The sequence below is a fragment of the Jaculus jaculus genome, chromosome 13 (assembly GCF_020740685.1).
Source record: "Jaculus jaculus isolate mJacJac1 chromosome 13, mJacJac1.mat.Y.cur, whole genome shotgun sequence".
Classification (NCBI taxonomy): domain Eukaryota; kingdom Metazoa; phylum Chordata; class Mammalia; order Rodentia; family Dipodidae; genus Jaculus; species Jaculus jaculus.
In genome coordinates, this window is record NC_059114.1 from 65,587,163 (window position 1) to 65,612,037 (window position 24,875).

The 24,875-nt window shown below is 39.8% G+C and overlaps 1 pseudogene; it reads left to right on the forward strand.

Moving 5' to 3' along the window:
- The first annotated feature begins 8,567 nt into the window (after positions 1-8,567).
- Positions 8,568-9,265, forward strand: LOC123454069 (annotated as a pseudogene).
- The last annotated feature ends 15,610 nt before the right edge of the window (positions 9,266-24,875 follow it).

Below are 24,875 nucleotides of genomic sequence, written 5' to 3' on the forward strand. Positions count from 1 at the left end.
CTTGTTACTGGACTTGGAGTTACAGAGTTTGATGTTTGCCCTGATTGTTTTAAATCTTGTATTGTTGACCTTTTTTTTTTTCTATGCCCAATGCCACCTTTTGCAGTGTGTTTATTCTGTGCCATTATGGGTTTGTGGGGTATTTTTTGGTATTGTGGCTCAATTAAAAAATCTTGGATTCTACATAGTGAATTCCAGGTCAGCCTGGGCTAGAGACCCTACCTTAAAAACCAATAAATAAATAAGATCTTGGATTATGGGGATGTTTGAACATCATTAGGATTAATAAAAATATGGGGACTCTTAAAGTCAGAATGAATGCATTGCACATTACAGCATGGGTGGTTATCAGTTTATGGGGCCAGGGGTGAAATGTAGTGGTTTGATTCAGGTGTTTCCCATAAACTTGGGTTTTCTTAATGCTAGGTTCCCAGCTGACATAGATTTAGGAGTTAACCCTTCATGGAGGCAGAGTATTATTGGGAGCAGGTTTATGGGTATTATAGCCAGTGTCCCCTTGCCAGTGTTTGGCACACTCTACTGTTCCTGTTGTCCATATGATGTTGGCCAGGAGGTGATGTCTACCCTCTGCTGATGCTATCATTTTCCCCTGCTATAATGGAACTTCCCCTTGAGTCTGTATATAAACCTTGTTCCCCCATCCCCCACAAGTAGCTCTTGGTCAGGTGATTTCTGCCATCAACACAAACCTGACTGCAACAATGACATCTTGGTTCAGCTGCAATTGTTTGAAAGATTATAACTATTGAGATTGGGCTAGCAGCTCTGAACTGGGGCAACAGAAAGAATGCAGATTCTTTTAAAAGTAAGGGGCCTGAATGCTTAAGGAGTATCCTGTTCTTCAAAGTTGGCTTTAGCAGGGTATTGATGATATAGTGATGAGCATAGCTACCTCTGAAATCAGCTTTATGCCCTCCCACAAGTAACAATTTTGGTAGCCCAATTGGTACTGCAGAGGATAACAAATGCAGGAAAGAGAGGGTCATTGAATTTGGAACATGGTTTTGGATTTTTTTTGGAAAATGTCCATGAGCAGTGTAAAGCAGGCTTATTGACTACCTGCATGGAGACTTTATAGAGCCATGAGGATGAACTGTGATTGCAGTGAATACCCAATGAAGATGCCAGGACTATGGGACAGCTACCAAGGAAAGCTGCCAGCTGTGATGCAGGTTTTTCTCTCGGTTTTTAAGCAGCCCAGCTGGAGGCTAGAATTTGAACTCCAGAGACTCTCACTAGAGAATTATTAGACTTGGAATCCCACCAGTGGTTAGGGTTGTTGGATTTTGAGTTACAGAATTTGATGTTTGCCCTGTTTGTTTTAAATCTTGAATTGGCTCTTTTTTTTTTTTTTTTTTTTTTTACTATGCCCAATGCCATCTTTTGCAGTGTGAATGTTTATTCTGTGCCATTATGGGATATTGTGTGTTTTGTTGAGTTTTTTCTTTCCTTTTTTGGTGTTACAGGCTAATTGTTAAGAGTCCTTGAACTATGGGGATGTTTGAGCACTGGGACTTTTAAAGTTGGACTGAATGCATTGCATTTAATGGGGCAGGGGCAAAACGTTTGAATTATATGCCCCCCCCCATAACCTCATGTTTTCTGAATGCTAGGTCCCTAGTTGATGGCAATTTGGAATTTGAAACCTTCTGGAGGACATAAGTTGTTGGGGGAGGCTCATAGGTCTGATGCCAGCCAGCTTCCCCTTGCCAGTGTTTGCCACACTCTTCTGTTGCTATTGTCCATCTGATGTTGGTCAGAAGGTGATATGCAGCCTCTTCTCATGTCACACTTTTCCCTGCCATCACGGAGTTTGCCCTCGACTGTTTAAGCCAAAATAAACCCCTTTTTTCACATCAGCTCTTTCAGTCTGGTGTTTTCCCAGCAACATGAAGGTAACTGCAACAATATAGGAATAAATTGTGTTCATAGGTACTTATCTTTAAAGCATCACTTCTAAATAAAACTTGGATTAGAAAGCATATATTTCTTCTATTCTCCTGCTTACTCTTCCTATCATATCAACGGTGATAAATACTGGCAAATATGAGCTTATAAAACGCTAAAATAAATTTTAAGAGAAGTAAGGAAAAATTAATACCTGCATCATAGTTCTTATAGGAAACAGATGGCACAATTAAATGGGGCCACTGAAAATACTTTAATAAATGTATATTTATTAAATAATACATATAAATAAATTAAAGAGAATTAAGGGAAACCAACAAAAAGAGAAAATCTTTGATATATTTTTATTTTATGTTTTTGTTAATTTAATATTAATATGAAATCATAGATAAAAAGAAATCATAAGTGTTAGAAGGTTAATTCTTCCTTGAAATACTTTAATTTTTTTAAATAATTATTTATTCTAAAGTATTCTTTGGTCTTTTCTCTTTGTGTTCCAAGTGAACTTTCTACTCAACTCTCCTACTTATGATCTAATTGTTGTACTACTTGGTAATATCCTACAAAATAACTATCCATTACTAATCACAATTGTGTTCCCTGTATCATCCCAGCATCACCATGCATATAAAAACTTAAGAATAAAATATTAAGAAAAGTTTGGAAATTCTTTTTTTTTTTGTTAGCCCAAGAAGACAAAGTGGTAAAAAGTAAGTATCAAATACTTTTATTAGTCAACTGTGACGAATTCTGTTTCTCTTTGACAGTTTTATATTATTCACTCTGGCACTATTTGAGGACCTCTGTTGTGATCTGAAAGTAAAATGCATCCTATAGGTTCCTGTGTTTAAACACTTGGTCCCAAGCTGGGAGGACTGTTCAGGAAGGTGGAATCTTGCTGAAGACATGGCTCATTGGCGGCAGACCTTGAAGTTTTGTAACTAAGCATCACTTGCTGTTTTCTCTCTCCTCCCTGACTCTGAGGAGAAGTGATCAGCTCTGTTCTGCTGCCTTGCCTTCCCCACAATAATACCTCTCCTCAAAACTGCAAGCTGAATGTATATCCTTTTCCTCCACATCTTTTTCTGGATGGTTATTCACAGCAATGACAGTAACAGATCCGACCTCTCTAAATCCTGAGCAGTTTCACTGTATGCTAAGAGATTATTGAAGTATAGCAATACATACTACACCCAAAATTATATTTCTGTTATAAAACTGTGATGCTTTGAATGTAAGGACATGTCCCCCATAGTCTTAGGTATTTTTTAAATTTCCAGCTTAGTCTTCAGGAGGTGGAACCCTGCTGGATAGGGTGTGCCACTAAGGGCAAATCTTGAGTCCAGCACCTCTAAGTGTGTTCTGGCCCTTTTTGAACTCTGGCCGTTTGAGCTTGCAGATGTTGGTTTTCTGCCTCTGCTAAGGATGTGTGCTGAAGTGAGCCAGCTTCTTCCACCATGGTGAAACTTCTTCTGGAATCTTCAATCCTGAAATAAATAATTTCTTTCCATAGTTGCTTCTTCTGGTCAGGTATTTGTCCCAGCAATGAAAAGATAACTGCAATAGAAAACTTCTTCCAAGAAGTGGGGTCATTGCTGTGAAGAATATGACCCATGGAGGTTTTGATCTTTTAGAACGTGTTTGCAGGAGGAATGTAGAGGTATTTGGTTCTTTGGATTAGAGAAAACTTGTAGTATTTTGAGAGAGTTTTATAGGCTATTTTGGTGAGAGATTAAAAATACTAAATGCAGAGACAATTGTTGACTATGAAGGCTTGGCTTATGAACTTTTAAAGGGGAAGAAGAAAGCTTTGTTTTAACAGAGCTAATAGCAAAAAGGCTTTTTGCGTACCACCTGTGTCCTGAGAATTTGATCAATGTTGATTTTAAAACCATATCCAAAAAAACGAGCCCACTCTTCAGTACCAAGCTCCCCCCAATTATGGGCTACAGGAGGGCCTACACCAACTAAATTCTCTCTAAAATAATAATGGTTATCCCATTTATCTGGTGCTGACTTCACTCTCTGTTGGAGAATTTGCTTCTCTTTCTCAAATGGATGCAGATCCTGACAAAAGAATCAACCCATCACACCTCAACAGGGCTCCAGCTGAAATCAAGAGTACTTGGGGAAAAGAGCAAGAGTGCTGCTTTCTTGGTGAACCTGGTACCAGCACAAGGGAGAAGGAGATAGACATAGAGAACACCGAACTCCTACCAAACCAGATGTCCAGTGACACAGGGGCTTCCAAGGCCTCATCACTGAAGTAGACCTAAAACAAACCCATCATGGCTCAGAGAAATTTGTAGAAGAGGGGGCAGAAAAATTGTTGCAGCCACAAGCTGGATCATTATGCACAGAGACCCTGCCTCTTACTCATAACTAATGGCTATCCCCCCAATGCATGACCCACATTCCCCAATGAGGAGGGTCCCTGCAGAGAGAAGAGGTCAGGGAAGGGTCTAACGATGGTACCAACATGACTGCATACACACTGTGTACATAACTAATAAAAAATTTTAAAGTAAAAAAAAAGATAAAAAAGTGGTATGGTTGGTGGAAATATAAATCATAAGGATGAAATATGCAGTTTATCACGGGGAAAAATCAAGGAAATCTGAAGTTACTGACACAGAGACTGGTTTTAGATTACTTAAACTACAATTATTAAGTAGATTACTATAATTAAGGGTAAGCCATGCTTTTTACATTGGGATAGTGGAAAAGACGGCTGAGGGTAAAACCCACCTATGGATGGCTTAAGCTAGTGAGAATGCAAATTATTTTGAAAGGAGGCTTGAAAGAAGACTGGTGGTGAAAGAGTATCCTGCCCCCCCCCCCACCCCGGCTTTATCCATCCTGAATTTCCAAATTTGGCTATGCTGCCCATATGGTACTTGTTTTGAAAGCATGAAATATTCAGGGAAGTGGATCATGGATACATGGTTCCAGGAGCCACTGAGATGTGGGGACGTGAGACAAGTTGACATCCCTATATGGAGGCCCAGTAAGGCCATTTTATGAAGCTATAAAGATGAGTTCTGGTTTGCAGTGTTGACCTGGAGAGTTTTGGATACACCATGATTATGTACTGTCTTGTGTATCTGGCTTATGTGGGTCCTTAAGAATTGAACCAGGGTCCTTACGCTTCACAGGCAAATGCCTTAATCTCTAAGTCATTTCCCCAGCAGCTATGCCTTCTTTATGCAATGGGAATGTTTACTCTATGCCATATATGATAAAAGTATGTAAATTGTACTTTGATCTTTTTGTTTTGTTTTTGAGGTAGGGTCTCACTCTGGCCCAGGCTGATCTGTAATTAACTATGTAGTCTCAGGGTGGCCTTGAACTCATGGCAATTATCCTACCTCTGCCTCCCCAGTGCTGGGATTAAAGATGTGCGCCATCATACCTGGCTTGTGCTTTGACTTTATAGTGCTCACAATAAGAGACAGTCTTGAATCACAGATGAAACTTTGGACTATTGAACAGTGTTAAAGTTGGTAAAGATTATGAGATTCCATGAAGTTGGACTATGTGAAGTTTACATTGTAAGATAATCAAAAGTCTATGTTAGCCAATGACAGGATGTGGTGGTTTGAATGTAAATGGATGTCCCTCATAGCCTTAGATATTGTTGAGTAAGCTTCATGCTCAGTCTTCAGCAGGCAAAGCTCTGTTGGAAGAAGTCATTACAGGTGGATCTTGAGTCCAACCTTGCTCGGTGTGCTCTGAGCCAGATTGAGCTCTCGCTGTTTGTCCTTGCTGGTGTTGGTTCTCTCTCTCTGTTATGGATATATGCTTATGTATGCTGATGTGAGCCTGCTTCTTGCCAGAGGTGAAATGCCTGAAGTAAACCCTATCTTTCCATAACCTGCTTCAGGTTGGGTGTTTGTCCCAGCAACAAAAAAAAGTAACTGCAACAAGTAACAATGAAATCATTTTGGACCACACACTTTATAAGGGCATTGGACTTCCTTTCTCTAAGACCAGGATTGGCACTGGACATGCCTCTCCTGGACCTTAGAACCCAGTATGTTTCATAATAAACTACTGCAGTCAGCTTCACATTGCTGCAGAAAACACCTGACTAAGAGCAGCTTGTTGGGGGAAAGGGTTTATTTTGGCTTACAGACATGAAGAGAAGCTCCATGAAGGCAGGGGGAAATGATGGCATGAGCAGAGAGTGTACGTCACCTCCTGACCAACATCAAGTGGAAAGCAGCAGCAGGATAGTGTTCCAAGCACTGGCAAGGGGAAACTGGCTATAGTACCCATAAGCCCACAATACACTGCCTCCAGGAGAATCCAATTCCTAAAATACCACCAGCTGGGGACCTAGCATTCAGAACACATAATTTTATGGGGGGATACCTGAACCAAACCACCACAAAAGCTAAGAAGGGAATGTATCATTAGTTGACATGGCAATTGGGAGACTAAATTTCCCTTTATCACTAAGATAAATCAAGGTTGTTCTCTCTTCTTCAAAGAACTCTCTTCCCATCTTGAAATTTCATATCAAAGTATGCTATATACTTAAATGATATGTTCTTTCTAATAATTCATTTATATTATAGGAAACTGGAAGCATTAAATACTTACTAGTGGGAGATGAGCAATACACAATCAAAATAACCTGAGTACAACCAAAAGTTGAAGGAATAGTATAACAGATGAGAGTCTATGCTTTTGGTTGGTGAATGGTCAGAAATAGTCCATAGGACTCTCAAAGAAATACATACATATATATATATATATATATATATATATATATATATATATATATATACTTTTTGAGAAAGAATGGCAGAGTGAGAGAAAGAGAGAGAAATAAAGAGGGAGGGAGAGAGAATGGGCATGCCAGGGCCTTTTACCCCTCCAATCGAATTCCAGATGCATGTGCCACATTTAACTTCATGTGGGTCCTGGGGTATCAAACCTGGGTCCTTAGGCTTTTCAGGCAAGTGGCTTAACTGCTAATCCACCTCTCCATTCCCAAAGAAATACTTTTAATCATTCTGCCTCAATCCTATTTCTGCTGTCAGATACAGGAAGAAATTCCATAGGTTTTTGAAAGCAAAGTGTTAATGGCCATTCTATATTTTTACCTTCAGATAAAACTTTCAGAGTAAAACTAATTGCCTGCATTTAGTAAATCTGACTTCAGAATTTCCATTCTTAGCATTTCCTAGGGAAATACATTCATTTTAGGTGAATTTCTTGAAGTAACTGATTTTCTTCTGCCATTTCATATTTTACTCTCACTTGATTTGTCTTATACCCTGGGAGAAAGATCTATTTCACACCAATGACACTTCCAGGTAGTTATACCAAAACTGTTTTGACCACAGGAGAAATCATTGAAACTTTCTATAAAATTTTTCATATGGCTAGTATTTACCATTTCTAGCTTATGGAACAAGGGTTTATTGTTCCTTACTGTATTTTTGGCACTTAGTGCTATTGATGGCATAGTTCCATTATCCACAATGTATAGTCCATTCTATCACTACAATAGCAGTGACTAAACATAATCTTGCTTTCTCCTTTGTAGATTTAAGAGGTACTTAGCACATTTTACTATGTTAGTAAATATTAAGTAGGAACACAAAATCTTTTGACTTATTACTTGTTGCTTCTACATACAGGTAAAGTTACCCATGCCTATTTTGTGTCCCAGAGCAGTCTTCTATGTACTTGAAAAAATATTTTTTTGTAATCACAGAACATCTATACTGTATATGTGCCAGATGCATGTTATAATCATGTAATATGTTAATTCACTTATGTCATCCTCATGACTATTTGACAAGCTTTATATAGCAAAATGTGGATGAGGAAATTTTCTCTCTCTACCTTGTCCTGGAAATACCAGCATTTCATAAAATTTCATATGAAAACAAATTATTTGGGTTCTGCTTCCCTCAACACAAGCTGACGAACAATCTAAAAAGCTAGGACACAGGAAAAATGTCTACCTCCCTCTCTACTTATCATTTCTCCCAGCTAAGACTAGCTGAGTATATTCTTAATATTTAGGTTGAAATGGGCTACTTGGCACACAGAATGCAAAAGACACTAAGTAACATGGCCCCTTCCTATGGTTTTCAATATTGTGTTCAGTAACACTCCATATGAAGTATGTTTATTATTTTTAATTATGTTTAAAAGTCTACATTTTCATTAAAATTGAGAAATATGATAGACTGGGCATGGTGGCACATCCCTGTAAGAGGCTGGAAGATCACTGCAAACTTGTGTTTAGACTAGCCTGTAAACATAGTGAGTTCTAGTCTCACCAGAGTTAAAGAGTAAGACCTTATGGAAGAAAGAAAGAAGGAGGGAGGAAGGAACAAAAATAAAAGAAGGAAAGATAAGGCAAGCAAAGGTAAAATGAAGATGCAAATTTTCCAAATTTTTCTATATAAGCTAAATACATAGTCAAATATTACTACATTCATAAGTGATCATTCAGATGTTTTAAGCATCCACACAGATTTCGTATTTTTTCTTAAATTTGACAGTGTTGGCACAGTGGGGCCAGCACTAATATGGAACCGGGGTGGTAATATCTCACTTCCATTTTCACAGACATCCTATGTTATTATTTGAAATAAGGACATGAGTTTCTACACATGCATCTTGTAGTTCTTGACTACTTTAATGGCTATACAGATTTAAAAAATAAGAAAGTTAGATTTGTTGGACAAGCCAAGCAAAGGATTCAAGAAGATTATCTCCGAATTTTAAGGTATTTCAGGTTTTATGGTAGAATTGTAGACAAACCTGGTGACCATGACCCTGAGACTCTGGAAGCAATTGCAGAGAATGCCAAAGGCTTGGCTGGAATATCAGGAGAGAGAATTTGGGTAGAACTGAAGAAAATTCTCACTGGTGACCACGTACATCACTTGATCCACCTGATCTTGACGTGGCACCACACATAGGTTTACCTGCTAATGCAAATTTAGAAGAATTTAACAAAGTTAGTAAAAATGTTGAAGGCCTTTCACCAAAGCCAATGACTCTTTTGGCCTCATTATTCAGAGTACAAGATGATGTCACAAGACTGGATTTGAGGTTGAAGATTTCAAAGGAAGAGAAAAACCTAGGTTTATTTATTGTTAAAAACAGGAAAGACTTGATTAAAACAACAGATAGTTCAGAACCATTAAGACCCTACCAAGACTTCATTATAGATTCTAGGGAACCTGACATTGCCGTCCGTGTGTGTGAGCTGCTGAAGTACCAAGGAGAGCATGGCCTTCTCAAGGAGATGCAGCAGTGGTCCATCCCACCCTTTCCAGTGAGTGGACATGACATCAGAAACTGAATTATATAAATTTTACCATTTAGTATCAAGTCATTATGTCATAGTCTGCCCAAGAACACTATGTATTTAAACACTGACTGATTTCCTGTTTTAGTGCTTTCTGATACACAATTAAACTACTATTAGATAAAAGTATTTTTTAATAAAATGTGTGCTAGGTGATGGTTCAGCCACTAAGAGCATTTCCCGTGTGTTGTAGTTTGATTCAGTTGTCCCCTATAAACCTGTGTCTGCTGAATACCTGATCTCCAGCTGGTAGCAACTGGGGAATTAGAACCTTGTTGGAGGTATGTTATTGGGAGCAGGCTTGTGGGTGTTATACTTGGCTTCCCTTTACTGGTGATTTGCACACTCTCCTGTGCTGCCCAATTGAAGTTGGCCAGGAGGTGATGTATGACGTCGGTTCATGCCACATTTTCCCATGCTATCACGGAGTTTCCCCTTGAGTTCATAAGCCAAAATAAACCCTTTCCTCCCACAAGCTGCTTTTGGCTGGGTGCTTTGTGCCAGCAATGAAAAGATGTCTTCAACAACATGCAAGCATAAGGATCTTATTACATGGTGGCCTGAGGTGTCTAAGTTCAGTCTCTGAGCACTGATATAAATAGCTATGCATGTCCAAGCAGACCTTTAGCCTCATTCCTGCAGGATGCAGCTCCAGATTTAGGAAGAAACCTTCCCAAGAAAGCATATGGAAGAGAAATAGATATAATCAAATATTCTCCCCTGGCCTCCACACCATGCACATGGGGCATTTGCATTGACACAGACATGTGCACAAACCATGCATACCACACATATTATATATGCAAAAATGAAAAATAAAAGGATAGAAAATTAGGAAGAGGATTAGTTGGAAAGAAAGGGTTTAGTGGGAATGGAGAGGCATAAGAGAGGGGGTGGTGAATATGATAAAAACACATTGCATACATGTATGAAACTGTCAAAACTAAAATAAATAAAAATATTGACAGTGAACATTATATATTACCACATTTAGTAGTCTGAATCAGATGCCCCTTATGTCCCACATAAATTAATGTGTTTTGAATACTTGGTCCCAAGCTAGTGGCAATTGGGAAGATGGAGTCTTGCTAGGGGAGGTGTGTTGCTGGGGGTGAGCTTAGGGGTTCATTGAGCTTAGTTCTTCATTGCCAAAACTCAGCTCATTCTCCTATTGCTTTCTGCTAGCTGCTGTGGCAAGAAATAGTGCCCATCCACTGCTTTTCCTGCCATCACGAAGCTTCTCCCTTGAGACTGTAAATCAAATAAACTTTTTCCTCGCATCAACTGCTTGTGGTCAGGCATTTTGTCCCAGAAACAATAAGATAAGTACAATACTACATCATAGGCACTAATCTATATAGTTTATGTGTATTAACACACTTATTTCTTTCAGCAATTCTATGAGCATTGATGCACTAAATACCTCCAGTCTAGACATTAACTAAGGCACACAGGCACTAAGTGACTTGCCTGAAGTCACAAGCTGACAAATGGCTGAAGGAATTTGGACTCTGGTAGGCAGGTTTTCGAGGACATTCTCCTACTTCCATGTTATACTATCACTTAGAGCAGAAGAAGGGGAACTAAATATAGTTTATGTAGTTAGGTTTTCATTGTTAGGACAAAGTATCTGACCATTAGCACAGTTTTGAGGGAACTCCCATCATGGCAGGGAAGGCATGACAGAAGCAGAAATCCAGAGTCATATTGTCACGTCTGTGTGGATGAAGTAGATAGTGATTAATATGGGTGCTTAGCTTGCTTCCCACCTTTTATTTAGTCTACTCCAGGCCATGGGATGGGTGAAACACACAGTTATGGTGTATCCTCAGATTCCAATCTAATCTAGAATCTATTCAGGGCATTCTTAAAGATTTGTTTCTGGAGATGATTCTAAATCCTGTAAATCAACAACCAGAGATTAGTTATCACATGTTTGAAATCACATTTTCCAAAGAATAACCATGCTCTGTATTTATCTTTGAAAACTAGTTGATAGCCTCTATAGATATTATAGAGCAAAGGCAATGTGAAGATAGCATCATAGAGATTATCTAAAAGGATTTCAAATAACATACCTGGATTATGTCTTTGATTCACTTATTAAGCAAGCATTTATTAAATGCCTTCTTGGTTCAAGTTTCTACTACATATAAGGAATACAATTATAAATGAACCACACAGTCAAATTATATTACACTGAGTAATAACATACTCAATATGAAATAAAAACAATGTGAGTTTTAAAAAAAGAAACAAAAGGCTGGGCATGGTAGTTCATGCCTTTAATCCCAGCACTTAGTAGGGAGAAGCAAGAGGACCCCTGTGAGCCTGGGGCATCCAAGTGAGTTACAGGTCAGCCTGGGATAGAGTGAAACCATAACTCAAAAATAAAAAAGATAAAAATAACAAATACAAAAATACCAGGAAGAAAAGAACAATAGTGAGATAGGTCTGAAGAACCCAAAGTTGTCAGTAAAACCATAATGATGTTTTATGATAGCTTTCAAGATATTTCTTTCAGGATATTTCTTTAATTTGAAACAAAAATTTATCAGAATCAAATGTTAGTTATTTTGATAAAAAAATAGCAATATAATTTTGAACTAATCAATTAATAGCTCTGATCCTTAGTTTCCTCATTGCTAAAATAAAGAACATAGACTAAAATATGTGTAAGCTTTTTATAATCCTGTGACTCTTTCATAAACTTTTTCACTTATTTTCTTAGAGAAAAAGGTGAGTTTCTTAAGTTTCCAGTCTTCAGAAAGAGTATGGCAAATGATTAAGTTGGAATTATGTCAGCTATGTACAGAAACATTAAAGGACCTAGACTAGGAAAATTTTCCACTTTGAAGCAATGGAAGTGGCATTTTTGGTATTTTCTTTGGGGTACAATCTTCAATTTGTAGATTTAACTGTGAACTGTGAATAAAAAATTCATAAACTTGTAAACAGTTGAGTAATTATACCATAACTGCACTTCATGTAAAAGAATAAAGATTGTTCAAAAGTATTCTTATTTGATATAACTGAAAGGCTGTTGAGGTTTTAACATTGTGATCTTTAGACTATTACAAGTAAGAAGTAAAAGTGGGAAGGAGTATTTCAAAGAGATATACAAATATACAAAAATTTCTATGTATCTACAGAAAAGTTATTGCCACATGTGTGGAGGAGACCAATGTACACAGGTAAGATAACATAAATGTACATGCCTAACACCTGAGTTTTGCAACTCCAAAATGATCTAGTAGATGCCTTTATAAAATACATTTAAACTGTGTAAATCATAATTCCCTGGTGTATAAAGTGGTTAGTATATACCATTTTGAAGTCATAAAATTTAAAACAAGTATACATTAATATTTATTAAGTGCTCAATAAATATAATCTGCAATGATATTTTTATTAATATCACCACTACTTGAACAAATGGCAAACAAATGTAAGTGAAAATGGGTTATTCTATCCAGATATGGATAAGATGGTAGTTGAAGTTGAATAAGTTGTCCTCAAGATAAGTGATTGTATTTGAGAATGCTTTCCTTGAAATTTGGGTTATTTGGTGGATGGCACTAATGAAATATTGGCTTAACCTAAATAATGAAAGAGAAATGTACACAGATTTAAATTCAATAATACCAAGCAATGAAAACCCCCAGATAAAATTTTTATAGTCATTAAGTTATTAGATATTTGAATCAGTACAACATCTACTTGTGGAAGCAGGGCTTCATTACCTGTGGACTTATGATTGAAGAGAAGGGACTGAGCTGGAAAGCTCCCTTAGAGTTTAAGTTCATATTTAAATTTAACTCAGTTGTTAGATGAAAATGCTGTAGAAATTGAGAAAATGGAAGTGTAGCTGTAAGCAGAGGTGATGTGAAGTGGTTACCTGGTTGTGGGGAAAGGAATCAGGGAAGGAGAGACATGTGCGTGTAATGGAGAGACAAAGGTGAGACAAGGAGCAGATCACAACACCAAACCAGCATCCATTCTCCTTTACAGTGTGCAGTGAGACTCATGCATGCTCTTCATAGCAGAAATTACTTAAACATCGAGAATTGTAAGTTTTTTGTGGCTCATCACCATTGAGTACTTCTCTCTTTCATTATCTGAGACAATGGATTTCCTCTACCCATTCAGTTGTACAACAAGTCAGCATCTCTTGTAGGACCATAATGACCTACCCATGGGCACTGGTATGACTCCAAGTGAAGAGAGTAACAAGATGCTGGTTACAGCCTACAATCCAGAGAGGAAGAGACAGAGACAGAAAGATCCACATATAAAACGCTTAATGCTGGGATGGAGAGATGGCTTAGCAGTTGAGATGCTTGCCTGTAAAGCCAAAGGATCCAGGTTCCATCCCCCAGGTCCCACAAATGCACAGGATGATGCATGTGTCTGGAGTTTGCTTGCAGCAGCTGAATGTCCTGATGTACCCATTCTTGTTCTTTCTCTCTCCCCCTCTCTATTTCTTTCTGTCCCTCAAACAAATAAATTAAAACAAAGTTGTTTTTTTAAAAAAATACTTAATACTTATTGTATGATAGAGTTAGAAACTCAGCAAATTATAAGAGTAAGAAGAAATGGTCTCCATGGTATCATGTGTAACATGGTTTTTGTTAAGGACCAGTTATTTAAAAGGAGGTTGAATTTACTAGGCATAAAAGCATGAAGGAGCAATTCCAAGCAGAGGAGATGGCACAGCCAACATTAAATACATATGGAAAGACTGATGTGCCAGCAATTACAAACAGTTTGATATTTTTGGAGGTCATGTTGGAAAGTAGAGCATAAAGCAAGTTACAGAGGTGGGAAATAAATATGACTAGCCTTTCTGTTTGCTTTAATGAGTAAAATGAGCAGGAGTAAGCACTGTGTAACTCCTAAAGCTGAAATATAAAAGGCTAGGTAGCAGAGACTTCCAGTCAAGATGGTGGATTTGTAACCATGCTAGAATTTAAAGGGTGAAATTAGGCAAGGCTTAGGGACGGACTCAAGTACTAGAGGGGTCCTAACAAAACCCCACTTTGTGGGCCTGGTGGTGAACAGCTAGGGTGCAAAAGCCAGAAACTTTCCTATCGGTCTCTCACATTGGGGAGGGCAGGTGCTTGCCTAAATCCCACTCAGGCCAGCTGAGTTCTGGCAGATAGGGTGGGCAGGTGATCGACCTTACTCCTCACCCTGTCCTCTCAGACATGGATCCAACCCACATCATAGGTGGCCTTGGCAATGTTAGAATAAGCCTGACACACATACAGCAGAAACACGGGCTGGCACTGGTGAGGAGCCCATTCTCCACTGGTAAATAGCTCTGCTCCATGTGCAACAGTGGATGGATGCCCTGAGGTCCATCCATGAGCGAGGCATACCTCCAGGATGAAGGTCTTTCTGACCTCCAGTGGGGACCTGTGGGTGGTGGATGTGGTGTCAGTGCAACATCCACAGCCTGGCCTGCTGTGGAATAGTTGAGGAGCTGGGGCAAGTGCTCATGCTGCAGAGTAGCTCCTGAGCTTCACGGGTGTTGCACTGCTACAGTGGGGCTGAAGGCCCTTCTGACCTCCAACACAGACACTGGTGTGCTTTCCTACCAGCTACCAGCCAAGAGCTACTGGTCCCTTTGCACTTGGGGTAGAGTTGGAGAACTGGGACAAGCACTCATGAGCCTCTGAGCTTCACAGGCACACCAATGCTGCAGGAACATGGCTGAAGGTCATCCTGACTTGCACATGCTGACCTACAAGTCACAACGGTCTGCATAAGTGAAGACACTACCTGATCTGAACCCCAAACCCTGGGTTTACATTTGCATTTAACCAAATAATTTGACAAAGCAAACTGGGAAGGATAATTATTAAATTACTATATTTATCAAAGGAATTAACGAACCAAGGGAAGGAAAATGAATACACCCACATGGTCTGAGAGCCCACTTGGTGGGCCTGGAAAAATATGTAGAAAGAGAGTTAGAGGGTTGGAGAGATTGCTTAGTGGTTAAGGCACGTGCCTGCAAAGCCTAAGGACTCTGGTTCAATTCTCCAGGTCCCACTTAATCAAGATGCACATGGTGGCACATGTGTCCAGAGTTCATTTACAGTGGCTAGAAGCCCTGGCACATGCATTATTACTCTCTCTTACCCTCTAATAAATAAATAAAAATAAAATTTTAAAAAAGGGAGAGAGAGGGCTGGGGAGATGGCTTAGCGGTTAAGTGCTTGCCTGTGAAGCCTAAGGACCCCGGTTCAAGGCTCAGTTCCCCAGGTCCCACGTTAGCCAGATGCACAAGGGGGCGCACGCGTCTGGAGTTCGTTTTCAGTGGCTGGAAGCCCTGGCGCGCCCATTCTCTCTCTCTCCCTCTATCTGTCTTTCTCTCTGTGTCTGTCACTCTCAAATAAATAAATAAATAAGGTAACCTTTGGTTTAAAAAAAAAAAAAAGAAAAAAAAAGGGAGAGAGAGGAAGGAAAAGAAAATACAAAGAGTTCCTGCCATGTGGCAGGCAGGAGGGGGTAAACAGCCCATATGGGAAGTAGGAGTCAGAAATGAAGGGAAGACTCACCAGATCCTGGAGGTTCACAGACGATGAATGGGTGGCCAAGAGAAGTTACCTTCCTCTGGTAAGTGAATTTATAACCTTATGGTGATGCGTCCTACCTTCCGGCTCAGGTAAGCCAGAGAGAGAGTTGAGTGGCCTGGACTAGGGGCTGTCTCAGGAAGAGCCTAGCCATGACACCAAGTTCTATGGACTGAAATGGACCACCAACCATGTTAAGATTAAATCCTAGGAAAGGAGACCTCTCTCTCAGGAAAGATCCAGGTGGTTTGTGGAAAAACAGATCTAGGGAAGAAATAAGAAGTCAGATCTTGGGCTAGAGAGATGGTTTAGCAGTTAATGTGCTTGCCTGCACAAGATGGCACACACATCTGGAGTTCATTTGTAATGGCTAAGGCCCTGATGTGCCAACTTTCATTCTCTCTCTCTCTCTCTCTCCAGTAAAAAATGTCATATAATACTTTAATATCTATCAAAGTGGAGACTGAGAGGATACTTTTAAGGGTCTAGTTACTCTAACTGCCTAACAAAGCTACCTGACTCCCTCTCAAACCCATACATGCAAAGTGGTTCCCAGCAAAGCACCAGTGCCTCCTTCACACTCAGTGAGTCCACCATAGGGTCACAAACAGACTCCCAGACCTTCCACACATCCCTGAGAGCCAAGCAACCTCCCATATACCCTGATGAAGGCCCAGACCAAACAGTGGGTTCCTTCTTGCCCCTGAGCCTACCAGCAACAACTGCAAGCAATCCTTGCACTCAAGGCCAGCAAGGGAACAATACAGGGATAACAGGATACTGCTTAGCCATGGACTTAGCCAGGCCTCCCAAGGTCTCATAAACACTAAGAAATACATCACATGAGGAAGTCTCTATCCAGACTCAAGAGTAGCCAACCAAAGCCTATGGGTATAATGCCATAGCACTCCAAACTGTATCAAACAAAAACAGAACACTCACTGAAGATTCTGTATGAGCCTGTGTTGCTTCATCCTTAACCAAACAACACATCTAACCGGAGATGGTAAACATCATCACAAAAAAAGTGCAAGACAACAGAGAGATCTCCATCAAGAATTCTAGGCAGAATGGAATTTCAAATGGGAAAGTGTGGGGGTGGGGAGGGAGGGAATTACCATGGGATATATTTTATAATCATGGAAAATGTTCATAAAAATTAAAAAAATATTAAAAAAAATTCTAGGCAAACAATACAAGTCTCCAATGAAAATACAGAGGATACACAGAAATAGAATCTCAAAATGAAAGCGCAATAAGCTTATTAAACAAACAATGAGACCATGGCCAAACTGATATCAGAATTAGAAGCAAATCATCAAAAAAAATCACATAAATGAAATGCAACACAATCACCGATTACATCAAACAGCTCCCGTCACTCCACCTCCCACTTCATCACCAACACCTCAGGCTGTGCAGGACACTTTGCATTCAAACTACCATAAGTTCCCTTCCACACAAATGAAAGAAGATGGCAAGTGTTTTTTTTTTTTTTTTTTTTCTTTGTAGTCAATGTCTGGGTAGCCATTGTTGATGGATCAGAGGGAGCCCATCAGATAACATTTTTGTCATCTCTGGATTAAAACTAAAGCTTAGCATATGGGTTCCAAAAGCTCCCTGTGAAAAGATGGTGTGATAATTGTGCTCAGCACATTGCTTTCAGTTGAATATGTTTCACTTGATCCTACTGAGACAAGCACTTGCCACTGATAGAAGAGATGATATTCAAATGCTTCATTCCATGCCCCAATCCAAGATCTCCTGTCCTGGTAAACTGACTTGCTTTGGGACTACTTTCCTCTGTGCTAACACTTTCTTCAGCCTACACACAGGGAGGCAGATGTTACCACCAGTGTATCAACTCTTGTGAACTTCAGTTTGTAAAATAAGCAATAAAAGCCCTGCCCTTTCCCAGGATTTTCACAACAAGCCATAGCAAATATGGCCTATGTGAGGTTTCCTTGGTCAGGTTTAAAAAGCAACATTTTTTTTTTTGGTAATTTACCCATCATATTCATGATGCCTAATATAGTCTTGTGAGTTTTCTACATTTCTTAGATCCACTGAATTTCCTTTCTTCTTGATCTAGCTGCTGCAACTAATCTACACATGGATGTCATAGTCCCCTGTGGGCCAAGTCAGAGAAAATATGGTTCGTTCATTCAGTTAGCAAATATTTACTGAATGTCCACTATGGACAGCTTGTACATGAGTAAATATATATATTTATATATGTATGTATATATATATGTGTGTATATATATATATATATATATATATATATATATATATATGTATATTTGCCTTACAGTATCAATAAATTTCCTGAGAAAATTAACTTGGACAAAGAAAAGGCTTTCTTTGGCTCATAGTTTTAGATGTTGTAGTCCATGATCAGGTAGTCCTATCACTGTGGGCCTCTGCCAAGAGAACTGAATCATGGAGGAAATCTATCAGTAGATCAAAACTGTGTATCTGCAAATTTCATTCTTAAGACTAGATTGTCTGAACACCACACATCATAATTTAATAAGTCTCTTGTGGTATTTTTTACTGCAATTACAGATCCAGAAGAAGACATTGGAGATTGATGGCTTGCCCTCAATGATTGAGGGACCTCTCTCCTGAATGTCCATAGCATATCCCGAGAGTACCAACCTGTGGATCAAGCCATTAGCACGTAGACCTTTGGGGGGCTATTATACAAACCCATAGGACTCTGTATGCTATAAGTCGTCAAAGTAAAATTGTCCTTGGTTTCATGGACATGTATTCTAGAAGGAGAGACAAACCATTAAATAATCCACAAAAATGACATGTTTGCATAGTGTAAAGTGCTTTGTAAGAAAAGAACACAGAGTTATAAGAGAATATATCTGGAGGAATGTGGAGACCTGCGATGTGCCGTGCCCTAAAGATGGCCTGGCTTCTGCCTTCCGCTAGCCCGATAGCGAGCGCTCTCTGGGACAAACAAGTCCTTATTTGGCTCAGGCTGCTTAACTAATTCTGCTTCCTTAATCGTGGACCTATCTGTATGGGCCACGTGGCTCACTAGGGTTGGCTAGCGCAGGATTACTTAGCTTGTGGGTAGGCTCTCCCCGGGGTCAGAAGATTGTTCAAGGTTCCTGAATAAACTGCTTAAAGAAGAGCTCTCGGGTCGCGTCATTCTTGCTGGTCGAGGCGGTCGCCACAGAGGAACCACTTGCACTTGGTTGATTTAGTAGGGCTTCTTTCAGGAGGTCTTGAGACCTGAGAGGTGAGTCAAGGAACCAGAATGAGAGATCCCTCTACTGGGGCAGGTATGAGGGCAAGCCCTGAGCTTGCCTATGTGAATTGACTCTTGCTTTCCTAGGCAGACTTCTCAGTCTCCCAACCAGCACATTAGCTTTGGCAGGCCAATCTGAATTCCAATCCAGGAAAGAAGGAGGCCACCTCAAGAGCAGGTCTTATATAAGAAGGATTTTCCATCTCACCAGGGTGAGATATGCCCATTGAGTGACTTTTGCAGTACATAAAGCAGTATTCATGGGCTGGGAATTAGGCTTTGTATTCACACTAAAATTTTACATCTGGGACTTACCTTTGGAAAAGTCTGCACACAAAGACCAAAGTTAAGCCAGAATGCTCTCTGATATTTCAGTTTCCTTGGTGCTGTAAGTTAAAAGCTTTTCCATAACTCTGACCCTGAGTTACTAAAATGTCAGATTTTTCAGGAATTGTCCTGAGAAAAGAAAAAATAGCCAATCATGTGCTGCTTTAAATGTGGAACAAAAGAGAATCGTGGCAATGTTGGCCTGGTTTGGTATGGTTTGGTTGGTTTTTCATCAACTTGCTTTACTTTTAAAACCAGATTGTTTGAACACTGAAAGTCATGTTTTTACACACCCCTTGTGGCATTTTAACTGCCAGAAAAACTAAAATATAAATAAATCCAGACAGGCTTTGATAAAAAGTTAAACTAGCCCCCTATTCCTTTGCAAATGAGTCTTCTTAGACCCCCAATCCAACTTACCAAATCTGCCTACTTTGGAAGCTTTTACAAAGAAAACCGAAACATATTTTCCAGTTCTATATGGGGCAACAGAAACCATTCAGAGTTTTGCTTAAAATTTCAGCAAAAGAGTTCTTCAAAATTGCTTTACATAGGGGCTAGAGAGATGACGTAGTGGTTAAGGTTCATGCCTGTAAAGTGAAAGGGCACAGATTTGATACTTCAGTACCCACATAGAGCAGGATGCATAAGGTGGCACATATGTCTGGAGTTCATTTAGTAGCTAAAGGCCCTAGCGTGCTCAGTGTTTCTCTCTCTCTCTCGCCCTCCCCCTATCTCTTTATCCCTCTCTCTCTAAAAACAAATATTTTTTTAAATGCTTTACATTGCTGCAGAGAAAATGTCTATCACAGGATTCCCTATGATTCATAATAGCTTTGTAAAGGCGTAGATGGCATGAACCACACAGACACCTTTTAGAAGAAAGAACTTCCCCTGGATCTGTAAGCTTCAAATAAATTTGATTCCTCCCATTAAAAAAAAAAAAAAATGTCTGGTATCAATTTGCCCCAAAGATAGCATATCACCAAAATGTAGCATAGTACACTGTCTACCATCAACAGTCCTAAATTAAGTGCTGGAAAATAACAGGGTTATGGTATGGCATGACATGGCAACATAAGCCTGTATTCCAGCACTCAGATGATGGCAAAAGGAGAAGAAATTCAAGGTCATCCTCGGCTACATAGCAAGTTTGAAGCCAGCCTAGGATATATGAGACCCTCTCTCAAGACAAAACAAAAAACTGAGGTAGGGAAATGACTCAAAGGTTAAAGGTGCTTGCTTGCAAAGATTACCAGCAAGAATTTGATTCCCCAGTGTCCACATAAAGCCATATGAACAATGTGGCTCATGTATCTGAAGTTTATTTGCAGCAGCAAAAGGCCCTTGAGTGTCCATTCTCTCTTTTTCCGTATCCCCTCCATCCCCATAGGGTTTCACTACAGCCTAGGTTGACCTGGAATTCACTCTGTAGTCTCATGGTGTGCACCACCACGCCCAGTCTTTCTCTGTTTGAAAAATAAAATTATAAAAAAATGTCCAAGAAGGAAAGCTTACTTTGTAAATAATGCTCTGCTTTGACTTAATCCATTAGAATTGATAATTGAGTGAATTACTATTTAGTAAGCATTTAAAACAATGCTAGATAAAAATAAAGTATGATGGGAATATGACCAATATGCAATGTGTTCACACTGTAAGGTTTATAACAAAAATATGAAAATACAAAAGGAACAAAATGGAATGGGAAAATGAAGAAGGCTAAAGGAAAGAAGCAAGCATACAACTATGAACATTATATTATACTGTTAAATGTTCAGATATGCAATATCAAATTAAATTCTCATATGCTTTAATTACCTAGAGGATGTATTTCTGAATTCAAGGTTCATCAACAGTGCCTTTCAAACAAGTCATATAGCACTTGCTTTCTACTAGGAAAGATCACTAGCAAACACTGAAAACTTATACTCCAAGAAGCTAAAAAAGCTACACACAATTCTAAACACATATGACATCCCAAAGTTAAATCCAACAGACACCAATAACCCAAACAAATTCACTACAAAGAGTGAGATTAAATATATACTCAAAAGCCTCCCCACAAAGAAAATCACAGAATTTGGTTAACTGCCAAATTCTATCAAACTGTTAAAGACCAACTCTTCCCATGTTGCTCCATAAAATAGAAAGGAAATATTTCCAAATTCATTCTACAAATACATTATTGACATGTTTGCTAAACTGAATAAAGACACATGCACAAAATAAAACTATAGTCCAATTTCCCTAATAAACATAAACACAAAAATTCTCAATAAGATTCCTGCAAATTATTTGAAACAAGTATGAGATTCTGCCGGGCTCCTCCCCAGCAGGTAGGTAGTGCTGAGGAGGGACCAGGCCCACTGGTTCCTCCCAAGGGGTTAAGAAGGAAGGTGACTGTCAGAGGATTCAGAACCTCTCCTATTCACCAGAGAAAAACCACACTGAGTCGGGAATCTTGTCAAAGCAGGAACTCTCTTTATTGTTACAAGCAGTTACCTATAGAATGTGGGGAACGAAGGGGGGGATTCCAGGAGGGCGGGGAGGCGTAAGGGCCAATAGTAAACCACGATCTTTGAGTTGATTGGTTCCAAGCGCACAAGCGGGAATTCCAACTCCTACATGGAAGTAGGCAAGAAGCCATTAAGCATCTTGCTGAGTCATAGCTGGCCGGAGGCAGATCGCCAGACTTTAGCTAGGTTCAGAAAGTTCCACTAGGCCTCACACCCAGGCCTCTCAAGGCCCAACATCTCCCCCTTTTGTTGTTGTAAGAGCATTAGTCACCATGGCCCCTGTCTTAGGTTGTCCCTCTCTGGGGATCTTACCCATCAATGGGTACCATGTGTTTAGCTCACTGAGAACCCACTCCATGGCCTGTCTTAGGTTGTCTCAGTCAGTCTGAGATTTTACCCGTCATTGGTCACATGGAGGGCAGAGGAGGTGGCAGTGGGTCATCTGAGGAACTTACTTCCTGAGTTGCCAGCTTGTGATAATGTACCTCAACCTGATGGATTTTTATTGCTTCTAGCCGCTGGTGAGTGAATTGTGTAATTTTGTTAATTACACAAGGCCGGACAGTGAGGAGAAGAAGGAGAAGGAGAAGGAGAGGCCCAAGTAGAGTGAGAAGGTAGGGTAATAAATCATGTAAGCTCCTCTACAGTGGGCTGTCCTGGAGGTCCTGCTGTCTCTTCTCCAAGTCTTCCTGGAGCCTCTTAATCTTGTCCTGGATGATTCATGATTTATTGGCATATAAGCAGCATTTTTCCTGTAAAAACAAATATATGCCTCCCTTTTCAGCCATTAATAGGTCTAGTTCCCTCCTGTTTTTTAGGACTACCTCAGCCAGGGAACCTAGCTGTTGTTGGACATAGGTCTCCCTCTGATATAATCAAAAGTGGGCATAGGGAGAGTGTCATTTCCAGGAATGATATCTACATCTGGGATTAAGGTGGCTGGGGCACAAAGACCCATCCAATTGGTGGGTAGAAAATCATAGGCCATCCCGCCTCCACAAACATAAACCATTCCAGAAGGTGAGCAGCATTGAGCACTGGGCTCAGTTGTGTTAAAAGTACATAAGGAAGGATAAATGTATCCCACATCTATACTGTAAGTATTAGGGGAAGGCAGGGCCCAAAAGAGGAAACATTTGGAAAAGCTGGACAGGGATGGGGAAGGTGGCTGAGCAACTTTTTAAGGTCATATGGGCAACTGTAGTGCCAGCAGCCAGGGAAGCCCAGATCAGAGGCAAAGCCAGAACAGGGTGAAGACCATTTTAGAAACAGCCCTCCAAGGTGGGACACTCACTAGAGAAGTGATTGTCAGTGTGCCCTTGTTGGGACAAATATTTTAGGTCTCTCGCTGGTACCCAAATGGGTCTTTTTTCATCTTGAGGGAAGACACATCCAAACCCTCTCCCTGCTGTGAGGAGTGGGTCTGGTCCTCTCCAGGTCCTGGTCAATAGGTCCCTCCATCTTACCCAGATAGAACTGTAGGTAATGGATGAGCACCAATGTTTTTGAAAAGGGGATAATTGTTTGTTTTCTTTAGAAACATTTAAAATATTTAGGGTAAATAATGCCTTTTTTAGTTGGTCGTGTGGGGGTATGGATTCCCCCTTTTGTTTTTGTAATTGAGACTTGAGAGTCTGATTATATCTTTCAATGATAGCCTGGCCCTGGGGGTTGTATGGGATGCCTGTGGAATGTGAGATTTTCCAGGTCTGGAGAAAATCTACAAAGGCCTTGCTTACGAAACAGGGGCCATTATGTGTCTTAACTTGGTCAGATAGTCCAAGGGTGGCTAAGCACTGAAGCATATGACTAATGGCATGTTTAGATTTCTCCCCAGCATGTGTAGATGCCCAGCAGGCACAGGAGAAAGTGTCAACTGATAAGAAGATATATTTAAGTTTTCCAAAGGGGGAATAATGAGTACAAGCCTAAAGCCAAAAGACACAGAACAATTCAGGAACTCCTGCTTGCATATCTTTAGATTGAAAGCTGAAACCCACCACCACTCCTTAAGATCCACCCAGTGACATTGCCTCCAGCCAGGTGGCTGCAGTATGTAGACTCCAAACAAATAAACAACTGAACATATTGAGGGCCATCTATTCAAACTACCACAGTCTGCCCCTGGCTCCCAATAGATTTATAACCATCACACATTATAAATTGTACTCAGTTCAGTTTCAAAGGTCCCGACAGTCTTGATCAATTTAAGATATTAAGACCTGTAAAATCAAACAAGTTAAACGCTTCTAGCATATAAAGGCACAAAATAAACATTTTTAACTGGTATAAGGCATTGCAAGGAGAAACTGAAACAATGCAAACTCAACCACCATCCAAAAGGGTTTGCATTTCTATGATAGTCTTCCCTCAGGCATCTTTTACATGGTAAAGCAATTGGACCATCTTCCTTAAGATTGCTAATGTGTTGACAATAGCAGCTTTAGTAATCTAAAGCCAGTCTCTGTTCCAGTAAATTTAACTTGCTTAAAGTTTTTCAGCTTAAAATCTTAAATCTCTCAGTCCAATACCTTTAGCCAAGCACATCAGTCCATTACAAATTTAACCTTGATTAAACTCTCTGGACCTGGGCAGCAGGACACAGCCAGCCCTTATGCCAGTAGCCCAGTTCCAACAAAGTCCTTTAGTCTTTCCTTCCCCTTAAAAAGCTCATAAGCCAAGCCTCGAAGTTCAATGCTGTCTGCACTTAGCATTCTCAGACTCTCATCAGAATAATCCATAAAACTTGGCTTACCACTCCAGAAGACATCTTCAGTTGTAAGCACCAAGTCCATGCCTATTCCTCCAAAACAAAGGTTCCAAAAGACCAATATCCACATGGTCAAGTTCATCTCAGTCACTCTTTAGTACCAAGTTCTGTATCAGATAGCTTCAGTTTCACTGAGATA